Source organism: Camelus bactrianus, chromosome 28 (assembly GCF_048773025.1).
Source record: "Camelus bactrianus isolate YW-2024 breed Bactrian camel chromosome 28, ASM4877302v1, whole genome shotgun sequence".
Classification (NCBI taxonomy): domain Eukaryota; kingdom Metazoa; phylum Chordata; class Mammalia; order Artiodactyla; family Camelidae; genus Camelus; species Camelus bactrianus.
The window spans coordinates 14,647,869-14,660,436 of NC_133566.1; the positions used below are offsets into that span (position 1 = coordinate 14,647,869).

The 12,568-nt window shown below is 51.8% G+C and overlaps 1 protein-coding gene across 3 annotated transcripts in view; it reads left to right on the top strand.

Moving 5' to 3' along the window:
* CRACDL (CRACD like) overlaps positions 1 to 12,568 on the top strand; it is a 95,945-nt gene that overhangs the window by 13,369 nt on the left and 70,008 nt on the right. The window contains exon 1 of one of the 3 annotated variants that reach the window (XM_074354838.1): positions 4,470 to 4,611. The exons of 1 other annotated variant lie outside the window; for it this stretch is intronic. The gene's annotated coding sequence lies outside the window, so the exon portion shown is untranslated. Of the gene's footprint in view, positions 1 to 4,469; positions 4,612 to 12,568 lie in introns of those variants that run through there. One more of the 3 variants, XM_074354836.1, reaches the window with a different exon arrangement.

The following is a 12,568-nucleotide window of genomic DNA, read 5'->3' on the forward strand; positions in this document are numbered from 1 at the left end:
AACTGAAGGGGAAAAAAAACCTTATGCTACGTGCATGAAAAATACCCTCTTACGTAAACATAATAATTGAAAAACTCATATGAATGAGCTTGCCAATAGGAAATTGGGTGAAGGATGTGAATTCGTTCACAGAAGGGAAATAAATGGCAGAAAATGTGAGAAAGAAAGTCATCCTTAAAGTAATCAAATAGGTGTGTATTAAAATTAGATACTATGTTCTGCTACCAAATTAGCAATTTTTTTGGTGTGTATTGTTTTTGTTTGTCCGTTTTTGTGAATGATGGTACTTGGAGCAAACGGAGATGTGTAGCAAGGACTCTCGTATGCCTTTAGGAGGGGACAGTACAAGCTTTCTGCCAAGCCGTTTGGCAGTATGTCCCAAAACCCTTAAAAGAATTCACCCCTTCATCCTGGTGATTCTGCTTGTAAGAATTTTCCCCAAGGAAACAATTAAACCTGCAGTCAAAAGATATTGATGCAAGGATGTTCATCACAATGCTATTTACAAAGATGAAAAATTGAAAGCAATTTAATACCCAATCAGGGGGAATGAGTCGTTCATACGTTGAGTGTGGTCAAGCTCTTAGGAATGTTTCTGAAGGATGCTTAGTCACAAGGGGACTTCATGACCTCAGGTGAAGTGAAGAAGGCGGGAAGGAGGGTGGGCTGGAGCTGGAGGGGGAGCGGGACCCGTGGGAGAGAGCCAGGGCCAAAGTGAAGATGGGAGGTGTGCTGGGAGAATAGGCTAGTCTTCATTTTTTTCAGGGCAGATACTGGGTGCAAGGCACTGTCATTCAGGCTTGATTTAGAGGACTGGAAGGTTTGGGTTGACGGAACCAAAGGAAGGGGTCCTGATGTCCGGCAGACTCTCACTCAGGATAACGGACGAGCGCTTTGCAGTGTGGTCCAGGGTCCACCTGGCCCCTGCAGAGGCTTTGCCTCAGGGACTGCGCCCCCTCCTGACTGCTTATTCCCCCCCACCTGCCCATCCCCCCACCCCCTTCCTAGTCTCAATGTGCCTGAGGGATTGGAGTTCAAAACCAAACAAAAACTTAGTATATGTAATTTTTAAAAATCAGAATAGAAAACCTTTAAAAAGAGGGGTTGTATTCTATATGAGAACAAATTTATATATTGTTTATGTGAGTGTATAGGGAAGAGACTGGAAGGAAACATCATGTTTCTGGTCATCTCTGATAGAATTATGGGAGATTTAATATTTGTATTTTTTCTTATAATCAGCATGGATGACTTTTTAAAAAAAACAGGTTTATTGAGATATAATTGACATATAATCTGCACACATTTAAAGTGCACAGTTTGATCAGTTTTGACATATTTATATACCTGTGAAACCAACACCACACTCAAGGTAATGAACACATCCATCACCCTCAGGGGTGGCTCACGCCCTCCCTCCATCCTCCCCGCCTCCCATGTCCCCTGCAAGGCATCCACTGGTCCACTCTGTCATTGTTACTCAGTTTACATTCCCTAGGGTTTTATATGCATGGAATCATGCAGAACGTCCTCTCTTTATCTGGTTTCTTTCAGCCTGTAATTATTGTGATTCATCCATGTGGTTGCGAGCGTCGGTGGTTTATTCCTTTTATTGCTGGGTGATATTCCATTGTGTGGATAGAGCTCAGTGTTCTTACAGTCCAATGACTTACTGTTAGAATTAGGAGGATCCCCACTATTCTGCGTGTTACCCTGACATCGGATGGGGTCGTGGGAGTTTGGGCTCTGGCTGTCCATTCCTCTTTGGAAGCTGGGGGCAGTTTTCCAGGCCTGACCCTGGGGCTGTCATTCACCAAACGAAAGGCTTGGCCGGGCCTTTGAACACTCGTGCTGTCAGTAGTCAGAGTTTTGATTTTGGTTCCAAGGAGACGAAGAGCTGGTTAACAGACATTTGGAAGACTTGCTCGTGTGCTTCCCCACCAAGAGTCCAGGAGCTGGAGAAAGCTGTGTTGAACGAGCCTGACCTCTTGGCACAGATGGGCGTAGAGTGTGTGACTATCACGTATCACACAAACCTGGGCTGTGCTGTGCGCGCCGCCGCGGGGCCACCCAGCTCAACCCCTGTCCCTGCCCCGCGGCCCCTCTGTGCACATGCCCGGTGCAGCCCCCACCCCCACCTCTCTGCTGCTCTTGTCCTTCGTGTGGGCAAAGCCGATCCCCCCCCCCAACCCCTCCCCACTTAGGTGGTTTTCATGAAGTTCCTCCTTCTCCTGGATTAGCACAAACCAAGGCAACACCTGCAGGTCTCCAGACAGTCATATTCTCCCCAGTCCCCAAGCATCCCTGGTCCCTGTGTCACAGCGACAGGCACTGGTATGCCCCTGCCCCATTCATTCATGGTGCCCCCCTGCATCTCTGGGGATCCTCGGAGGAGCCTCCTGTGTGCTCAGAAGCGAGTGTGTGGTGATGTTCTGCTCTGGCCTCCCGGGCAATCCTGGGCTCAAAGGAAGAACTTAGCCACCCTGGTTCCATGCAGAAAGGGAAGCCCCTCTCCCACACTCTGTGCCTCCTTGTCCCTGAGCCTGAGTCCCCTAAGGTCTGTCATGAGATGTCCTTTTCTGTCTTTCCTTATCATTTGGATTAGGAGCCAGATCCCGTCCCTGGGCCAAGCCAGGAAATGGACACTCACATCCAAGTTGACCACCCCCCACCCTCATTTCTCTAGGCTGTGCACCTCAATGACTATTCCTTCACCCAAGCCGCCCACACTGGCAGAGACCCGTGACTGCCTGGGTGCCTGGCTCTCCTGCTCTGGACCACACACTCCTTGCCCACTGGGCACCCGAGGACTGCCAGACGCGCCCCGGGAGCTGGGAACAGTCCTGGAAGCAGCCTTGGGCTGAGATTCATCTTTCCCTCCTTCTCTCTCAGGGTCCTTAATTCCAAGGAGGAGACTGTCAAAAATGGAACCAGGAGGAAGGGCAGGCGGCTGCGTCCCCCCGAGGGGTGCCCACTGCCGGGGTGGTGCGCCCAGGGCCGCCGGTCTTCCCCACGGACTTTCCTGTTTGCGCGGAGGGAGACACTGAAGAGACTGTGGTTAAGCCGTGAACTCGGGAACCGGCTTCCCGAGGGGCGGTGGAGGGGACAGGACAGGAGGCTCCTCTCTCTGGGGCAGGGGCTCCTGTTTTTTAAAAAGTCTCCTTGGCAGAGGATGGAAGCCAACAGCAGGTCCGCCGGGACCTGGCCCAGCCCGAGTGGTCCTAGCGCCGCAGTGGGGCACAGGCAGCACCAGCCTCTGGGACCCGAGTGGGTGGAGGCAAGTCCAGAGCAGCAGCTTTCTGGGGCTCCTGCGGGCTCAGCTCCCAGACCTTTTCGTCGCTGTGGTTCCAACATCTGGGGCCACGTGGTGGTGGCGCAGGAGCTGGGGCCTGGGGAGCCCGGGGAAGCACCTGGGGGCGAAGAGGGAGCGTCAGGGCTGGCCAGGACCCTGTCAGTTTCTCAGGAGGCCCCTCCTTGTGTGTTCCTTTCCTGCCTGTTTCTACTGGTGGTGTCCGTGTGTGTGTGTGTGTGTGTGCTTGATGCCCAGCACAGCGAGGGGGACCTACCCCACTGGAAACCTGGCTCTCCGAGGCTTCCTGCCTGTGGTGGAGGTTCAGAGGCAGCTTTGAGTAAATCTCTGTGCTGCTGTTTGCACTGGCTGCGTTGCTGTGTGGTGCTGGAGGGGGCGGAGGAGGAGACTGACTTTCTAAGTAGAAGGTCCATTAGAAGAGTTCCAGGACCACAGTTGCCCAGCTGTTGGCTCTTGCCTCCTCTCCCTGGGCTGTTTCCTGACTTTGACTCCTGACTCCTGACCACAAATGGGGCACGTGGACAAGCCGGCCGGCTTCACACTGGTCAGTGGGTCACCAGGAATGAGAAATGATGATAAATCTGTAACAGACGATCTCTAAGCCGGTTAATAACAGGCTACTTACTCTGGTGCTTGTTGAGGATGCTGGCCCTCAGAGGTTTAAAGTAACTTCTCCCAGGTCGTCCTGCTTCTAAATGGTGGAGTTGGAGTTTGACAACCCCGCCCCGCAGCCTGTCTGGCTCTGAACTGTATTCTCCCTGCCACGTTACACCTGGTCACTGCAGAATCACTGGCCATAGGCGGGCACTTTTCTGGGGCTTCCGCATAGTTTAATTAATCCTCAAAACAGTCCTGCAGTAGGTTTTGTTCTGATTATTTATTCTGATTGCTGGGAGGCTCAGAGCTTGTAAATAACTTGCCCAACCACATGCATTGGTTAGGGTTTCTCTGCCCCTGCAGATCTCACTCTCCATGACCCCTGGATGCCCAGACCTGCCCTTCGATGGGAGGTGTGGTCCTTAGCTACTACGGGGCTTGCCGTCCAAGTCTGACCTGTGTTTCTTGCATCTAACGACTGCTGATGTGTGCCCCTCCCCTCGCGGCCTTGATACTCCCTGTTTCCCAAACACCCCCAGACCTGTTTCCTCATTTTCTGGGCAGAAGTAACTGTTTGCTGTCTTCCCTTCTAGTGCTGTATACGTACCTCCCCTACAGGTGGCACAGAGGCGGCTGACTCTGAGATTTCTTGAAGGTGAAGACGATGCCTGAGGTTCTGGGGACCTGCAGAAGAATAACACATAGTAGGTGTTCAGTAAGTGGTTTTTGAATTAGGTTGAATTGTACTTTTAGATACAGAGTCTCCCTTCTTTTCTGATCTAATGCTTTTTATGTTGGAGAACTTTGGCAATAGGGCGAGAATTTTCACATGCCAAGTGGGTCGTGATGGTAGACAGTAATACAGGTTTAATTTTTAACTCCAGATTCTGACTCCATGATTGTGTGCTGTGAGCATATGGCTGGACATCTCAAGAAATCCATGGAGTTTAAAACTGGGGCTCATTCCTACTAGTGTGATTTGTGGAGGTGACTCGAGACCTCAGACCCCCCTCCGGGTTGGAGGACCCCTGGCCCTGGACTGCCAGGGCACCCGGGGGTGCCTGGCGGCCCTTCTCCTGGCCCCTGCTTCCAGACCCCTCTGCAATGAGTCAGAACATGTGCAGCGTGGGCTTGTGCGGGTGGCAGGGAGCCCGGAATTAGCTCAGCTGTGCCTCAGCGGGGCTGCCGCAGGGAGTGGGTGGCTGTGCCCGGCGGGGCTGAGAGGCAGACGGCCCTGAGCGGCAGCAGGGGTGGCTCTGCTCTCAGGAGCCATCACAGGCCTTGCCGGGGCGTTGGGGAAGCCTGTCTGTGCCTGGCCCACGCCCGATGTGGACCAGTGGCCGGGCAGGGGATCTGTGCAACCACGCCGGTGTGAGCCCCGCACACCCGAGGCAGATGTGGGGCCGGGCGGGCAGGGCCGGCTCAGCCCCGGGGAGGAGGGGGAGGCCGACGGGGCACAGGCCTCCCTGTGCTGATTGTCCCGTCCGGCCCAGAGCCTTTACCTGCCCGCGGCACACCCAGGGGGCCCGAGCCACCTGTAGCCTGAGTCCCTCCACCCAGGACGGCAGGCCTCCTCCTCTGTTTGGTGTTTTTATTTTTTGCAAACTGCCTTTTTGTTCAAAGGAAGGGGCTGGTTAATGTGGCTATTTTAATAAATTGCCAAAGGCTTTCTTCTCCTGTGCCCTTTTTCCTGCTCTCCCTGGTCTCCGGCACAGGTATTTGTCCAGGACACTAGTGGTGGTCGCCAGAGGAAACAGGGCAGAACGCTTACCCTCCCACCGTAGTTAGGGGAGAGCAGGAGGGCAGCCACATGCCTCCCGGGGCGGGGAGGGGCCTGGCACGCGTGTCGCCGTCAGTGAGTCAGCTAAGGTGGAACAGTAAACTATTTAATCACATGTCAGCGTTGTTCTGGAAAAAACATTTTCAAAGGATCTGGTATGCAGTATGGGCACACGATGTTACATCTGCGGTTCTCCCGTTGCCATGGGAAACGCACGCGAGCAGAGTGATGGGTGCGTTTGGGGTTTCCGTGGGTTTAACCACGTGAGTTGAATGGTTTGGGGAGGAAAACAAAGCATCCCGGGGTTTTCAGGGTCGCTCAGTGGATAGCTTCTGCCTTAGGGTGCCAGCCTGGCCTTGGTCACCAGAGTTTGGGTTCAGGAGGTCACAGTGGCCTGGCTCCTGAGTGCAGCCGATTGGCGTCCTGTCCGGCAGACAACCGGCAGCTCCTGTTCCTTCAGGTGCCCTCCCTTCTGGCTCTGGTACCCATCTGGCCTTCCTCGTGATGTTGGATATGGGAGAAGCTCAGAAGACGGGTGTTGGACCACACCTGGACCTGGCACACTGAGTGGTGGGTGGGGGTGGCATTGTCATCTGTGGGAGTCTAAAACTTAAAGTAGGGACCACACTCTGTCAGATTCATCCATTCAGTGCGTGGCCTTGTGCTCTGCTTACGGAAGTCCAGGACCTTCGGTCAGTGCTTGTGAGCTGGCATCTGGCACCAGGCCCCTGGGGGTATCTGTGCAAAGGGTCCCACAATCTGGAGGAGCCTTCCCATCGATAGAACCATCTGTTTTGTTCAAGACACAGCAAGCACCCACAGTCTTGTTTGGGGCCCCCATTAACTGTGAGGTGGGCAGGTCCTTTGAAGGACAAGATACCTGGGCCCCAGAGAATGGAGGGGATGTGCCTGCACTTGGAGCAGAACCACAGGCACAAAGGGTTTCCCACCTGCTTCTCGGTCACCCCCTGGCAGGGTGCCTGGCGTCCCATGAGGACACCCTGCCAGGCTGTACCCAGAACTCTGGATGCAGTGACCTCAGTGGTGAGCCTGGAGCTGGGGAATCTTGGAGTAAGAATAGATCCAGAGTTTGGATGACTTTTGTGTTTTCCAGATATGAACACTGACGCTGAGAAGAGCAAAGTAATTTGTAGTAGTTTAAATGCTGGAAGAATTATTTTGGGACAAAATTAAAAAACAAAGTCCCCATCGGGGTTGATAGCGCTTGGCCAGCGCCATCGGTATGACCTTTGTCTCAGCTGCTCTGTGCGCCCGCACCCTCCAGCTGGGGCACAGACGCTGGTTCCCCTTTCCTGGCAGCTGCGTGGGTTTGAGGACGACTTCTCAATCTCCCTTGAAAAATAAAAGATGTCTTAGATTTTTTGAATTCTTTGCATCCAGCAAGCTCTCTGGAACCCGAGTCCTGAACTGCCCATTTTACTGAGAGGTAGTTGCGTGCGCCCTCAAGCTGGACAGCTGACCTGGGGCACCTTATTTGATCCCCGAGAGTTGGTGCGGTTATTGGCTCCACTTTGCAGAAAAGCAAACGTGTGCACTGGGGCGAGACCCCTGCCAGGTCCCCCTAGAAACAGGCGGTCGGGTGTCACTGGGAGCCCAAGCGGTCTCAGGGTTGTGGGGGGTGGTTCCTCGGAGCAGTGGTTTAGGAAGCCTCTCAGGCTGTATTTGCCGAGAAAGCATTGCTCTGTGCCGTTCACAAAAGGCTCATGGGGTGTCTTGCCTGCAGGTTGTCCGGGCCAACAGTTGCCTGGTGAGAGGTCCGTGAACTCTGCTTTTGCAGGTGGGGGCATCTGGGGGTGGGGTGGGGGGCTGAAGTGGGAGGTGGTGCCGGGCTGGGGGAAGGAATAGAGTCCCCCCAAGTGTGATGTGGGGAAGAAGCACCCAGTGACAGGACAGGGTTACTGCTGACTGAGGTTTCACTGAGCCAGTGGCGGGGTTGGGGGGTGGTGAGGAGGTTGAGAACCTGCACAAAATGCAGCCATTTCCTCCTTCAGGATTAAATTACCCCTTTGCGAAAGCTGCCAGAGCCCTGATACCCGTTCCTTTTATTTTTAGCCTCCCTCAGCCATATCGTTGCCCCTTTGGCACGCCCGCTGATGGGCTCTGGCCCCAGGGACAGGCTCTGTGAGTTTACAGGTGGCTCAGGAACCAGGGAAAAAGAGCAGCTGGCCGGGTAGCTTGGGGTGTGTGGGCAGGTGGGGAGTTCCGTGCCGGGGCCCTGCTCCCCAGGGAGGCTGGGGCATCAGGTTTCAATGGGCCTTAGCAGGTCAGAGCAGGAATGTGCAGGAGGGAGGCAGTTCCATTTTGCACGACTGGCCCCGTGTTTGCTCCTGTCAGGCAGCCTGACAGCTTATTTAGTTTGCATTTGCAAGGTCCCTGAACATTGGTGTGATGATGGTTGCCAGGGTCCAGATTACGTGGAAACGTTCTGAACTTCCTCTGGGATCCTTTAGCTAATAATCATGACAGCTTTCGCCGACGTTCAATAGGAATTTTTCATACCTGCCCACCTCTTCTTGTTAGTTACAGCAGTTACACTGCACAGCTGTTACATGTAAATCAGAAGAAAATTGAACTTAATAAAGAAAATAACTCCATGAACTAACAAGCTGCGCCCTGAGAAGCCAGGGAATCTAATGGACGTATCTTAAGGGGAATTTAAGAATTTGCCACTGCCGTCGAGGGCTCTGGAAAATATGCATTTCGGTGTGTGCTCAGAAGCCTTGTGCAGAGGTTGGCTGATGGCTCCCAGCCAGTCTCTTCTGACTCTTCGCCGGAGAGTTCTCACCGGCATCTGAGGGAGCCAAGTTTCTGGGATGCTGGTTCACTGTGCAAGGCTTAAAATCGGGACACGTCTGTATAGCGTCTGCTCCTGGCGTTTGCGTTAAGCTTTTAAACATAGGTTTGGGGCAGTGGGCTTCTCCTGTGTTGCCCTCTGAACCTCAGGGGTTCTCCTGGCTAGTTCTACACATGAGTACGGGGACTCAGTCCAGGCTGAGAGAAGACAGCGGAGGTGTAAGGGACACAAGACCCCGCAGTAGAAATTGTAGGCCCAGGCTGCTTCTCAAGGGCAGACCTCAGCCCTTGGTAGGTTCTGAACGTTGTGGGTGGAGGCGGTGCAGGGTGGGGGCGGGGGAAGGCCATTGGATCTGTGAGCCACCTTGACACCGAGCCTCGGTCTTTTGTCCAGGGCAAGTGGCAGCTTGTACCAGGGAGGGGAGGGGGCGGTTCTTTCAGGTGTTTGTCTGCCTGAAAGACATTCCTGGCAATAGGGTGAGTTTGAGTTTGGGTTTTTATTTGGGCGGATGAAATCTTTCTCTCCCTGCCGAGCTTTGAGGGTGACAAGCCATCCAGAGGCCGTGGGTGGGAGAAGCCGTGTGTCGTCCAGCTGGGTGGTCAGGAGAGACCGAGGGCCGCCCCCCACACCCTGCCCTGCTTTGCAGGGAGGGGCAGGCATTTACTAGGAAATAACTTTTGTAGGAGGGTTGACTTGGTCCTGCATTTGTAGGAGTAACAACGTGTGACCCATTCTTGGCTCACAGCCAGGGAGTTGAAATTATCTAGGTGAGACCTGATACTTCCAGGTGACCTCAGGGCTCTCCAGGCCACACATTTGGGTTCCTCTGCCCTCGTGGCCAGTTTCCCAAGTGATATGGCCCTTCAGTTCACTGTTTACAGCTTTGAACAAGGAAGATTAGGGGACTGCTGGCTCCTAGAATGGCTGTGGCTGGGCTCGGCCAGGAAATCTGTGGGAGGGGGTCCTCTTAACTCCAGCCTTCCAAACTGCCTGTCTACCTGGTGGGAGAGATAACTGGCCTCACATTCCCTTGGGTTTATCCGAAAGGACATCTTATCCTGCTGCCTTGCCAAATTTGCACAGGTGTTTAACAGGTGTCAAAGCAGCATTTTCTGCTTCAAGAAAAACTCCATCGTCAGTCTTTTTCTGTGGTCTTAGAGTAGGTCAGCTCATTCGGCAGTTTCTTCCATAGAGCAGCCAGAGTCAGAATGTAACCTGACTTCTGATCCCAGCCATGGGGGAGTAATAGATACTGGATTTACTCTTTTCTGGTCAGGGGAGGGAGGTAATTAGGTTTATTTATTTATTTATAGAGGAGGTACCGGGGATCGAACCCAGGACCTCATGCCTGCTAAGCGTGTGCTCTGCCACTTGAGCTTTATCCTCCCCCCTTGGATTTACTCTTTTTCCCACAGTTTTGATACTGGGTGAAATGTATGAAGCAGCTGTTTTCAGAAATGGGACAATACTCAGTGGTCTGTGACCCAGATGGAAGCATTCCAGGCAAGCTCTCCATCCATCCTGGCTGTGTGTCAGGGACCACCTTCAAAACTAAGTCACGGGGAAGTGAAGACCAACGGAGAGCTGGGCAGAGGACACAGAGGTCAGGATTTGGGGTGCTGAGGCAGCTGGAATTTGTGGGGCACAGTGTATGGGAGAGGAAGGTTCTGAGCAGAGAAGAGACTTCAGAAATCTTCGAAGTGGTCACCTAGTGTCTTTTGTAATACTCAGCTGTGTTTGCAAAGGACAAGGCTCTTTGAGGCTCAGCAGAGAACTACTGGGGAGCAGGTAGTGAGCCGAATGGAGGTGCTGGAGGTCACACAGTGCTGGAGACTTAGAGCCCTGACCTGCCAGAGTGAGGGCCTCTTACTGAACACCTGAGGCCACAGAAAGGCCACACCTTAGGAACAAGGTTGCTCTACTCTGGAGTAAGGACCACACTATACCCACAGTAACAAAACCTCAGAACAGCCTCGTTAGGATCAGGATGGTATGCCAGTCAGCTAGCTGTCTGCCAGAACAACACAACACTATTGAAACAAAGTGTTAACAACAGTATCCAGCATATGATAGAAAAAAAATCACTAGACATGCACACAGTGTGATCAGTGACAAAGAAAAAGGTCAGTAGATACAAACCCATACAAACATAATGAGCAAGCAGAGAGGAATTTCAGTAGAGAAACTGAAATTTAAGGAATGACCAAATAGAAATTTTAGAACTGAAAAATATAGAATCTTGAATGAAAAATTCACTAGAGGCAGTTTGGGAACCATAGAAGAAAATACCAGTGAACTTTGAAGGTAGATAAATAGAAACCATTCAAACTGAAGCACAGAATGAAAAAACATTGGAAAAAAAATGAACACACACACACACACACACACACACACACACACACACACACACACACAATGGAATACTACTCAGCCATAAAAAAGAATAAAATAATGACATTGGCAGCAACATGGATGGACCTGGAGATTTTCACACTAAGTGAAGTATGCCAGAAAGAGAAAGAAAAATTGTATGATATCACTTATACGTGGAACCTTAAAAGAAAAGACACAAATGAACTTACTTACAAAACAGAAACAGACTCAGACATAGAAAACAAACTTATTCCACTATAGGTTATTACAATATATTGGGTGAGATTCCCTGTGCTATATAGTAAATCTTTGTTGCTGATTAAATATTTTTAAATTTTAAAGAAAGGATTAATTCCTTGAGATTGAGGGACCTGGTCTCGTCCCTTGGTGTTGCCTGGTGGCCAGTGCTGGGCCCTCGGCCACTTCTTGCCACTGGACAGACAGACTGTGCGGGGAAGAGAGGCCATGTGGACTTTTGCTGGGACTGGAATCTGGGCAGAGTGGGCCGGCTCCCACAGCAGCAGGTGAATCTCCTGTTCTGTGTCCCAGCTCTGCTGGGAGACATGCCACCTCTCCAGTATTCAAGGCCCCTCCCTCTGAGGTTTGTTGGGACAGAGGGGTGTTTCTGGCATCTTGGCAGACATGAACTGACTGTCCAGTCGCACAGAGGAGGCTGTTCATTGTGACTTCTCTCTGGATTTCAGCCTCTGTCCCCTCCTTTTGGAAAAACACATCCTTCCTGGCAGAAATTGGTGCATCTTTCTACTTAAGAGAATGAAGGTGGTCTTGTGTGGGGTGGGCCTGGGCGGCCCTCCTGCTTCCTGAGCACAGTGGTGGCATCTCTGTTGCACTTGGCCTTTGCTGTCCGTGAGGACAGCATATGAGGCCTCTTGTCCATGCACCCTTGAAGGCCCCCTGCTGTGTTGCCCTGGGCCCAGAGTGTCCCCGCTGTGGCAGGTAAGACACTCGAGGTGTACCCTGCCTGCCTGACAGCCTGGGAGAGCTGGCCTGCCATCTGACCTTCCTTGTCTAAGCTTGGTGACGTTTATCATCTGGCCTCACGTCGGCACGTGTCACGTGACATTGGACTCTGATGCTTCACTGTGGACATGTCTTCTCTGCCCCATGACCTAGGGGAGGGAGGAGTCTATCTCAGATCTCTGAGACCCCCACGTGGCCTACTGTGTTGACTTGCATGTGGCCCTTTAAATGAGCATGGATTGCTGACCGTTGTTTCTTTTTGGTGTGAAAAAAAAAAAGCAATAAAACTCATTTGGGTTATTTTTTTTAGGTTCCACATACAAGTGATATCATATGGTATTTGTCTTTCTCTGTCTGACTCACTTCACTTAGTATGATGATCTCTGGGTCCATTCATGTTGCTGCAAATGGCATGATTTCATTCTTTTTTATGGCTGAGTAGTATACTATTGTTTACCAGAAACTTACACAACATTGTAAATCAACTGCACTTCAAAAAAAAAAAAATAATGGCAGTAAAACTCCAATAACAGCAATAGAACTCCATGCTCCAGCTGAGTGACCAGTAGAATTTTCCTTCAGCTGAACCGTTGCCTTTGTATCTTCACCGTTTGGTAGCTAAATCTGCTGCTATCAACTCTCCATCAGTTATGTGTGCATTCACCACTTGCAAGTTGTACATGACAAACTGTAAATCCCACATCGACCTCTT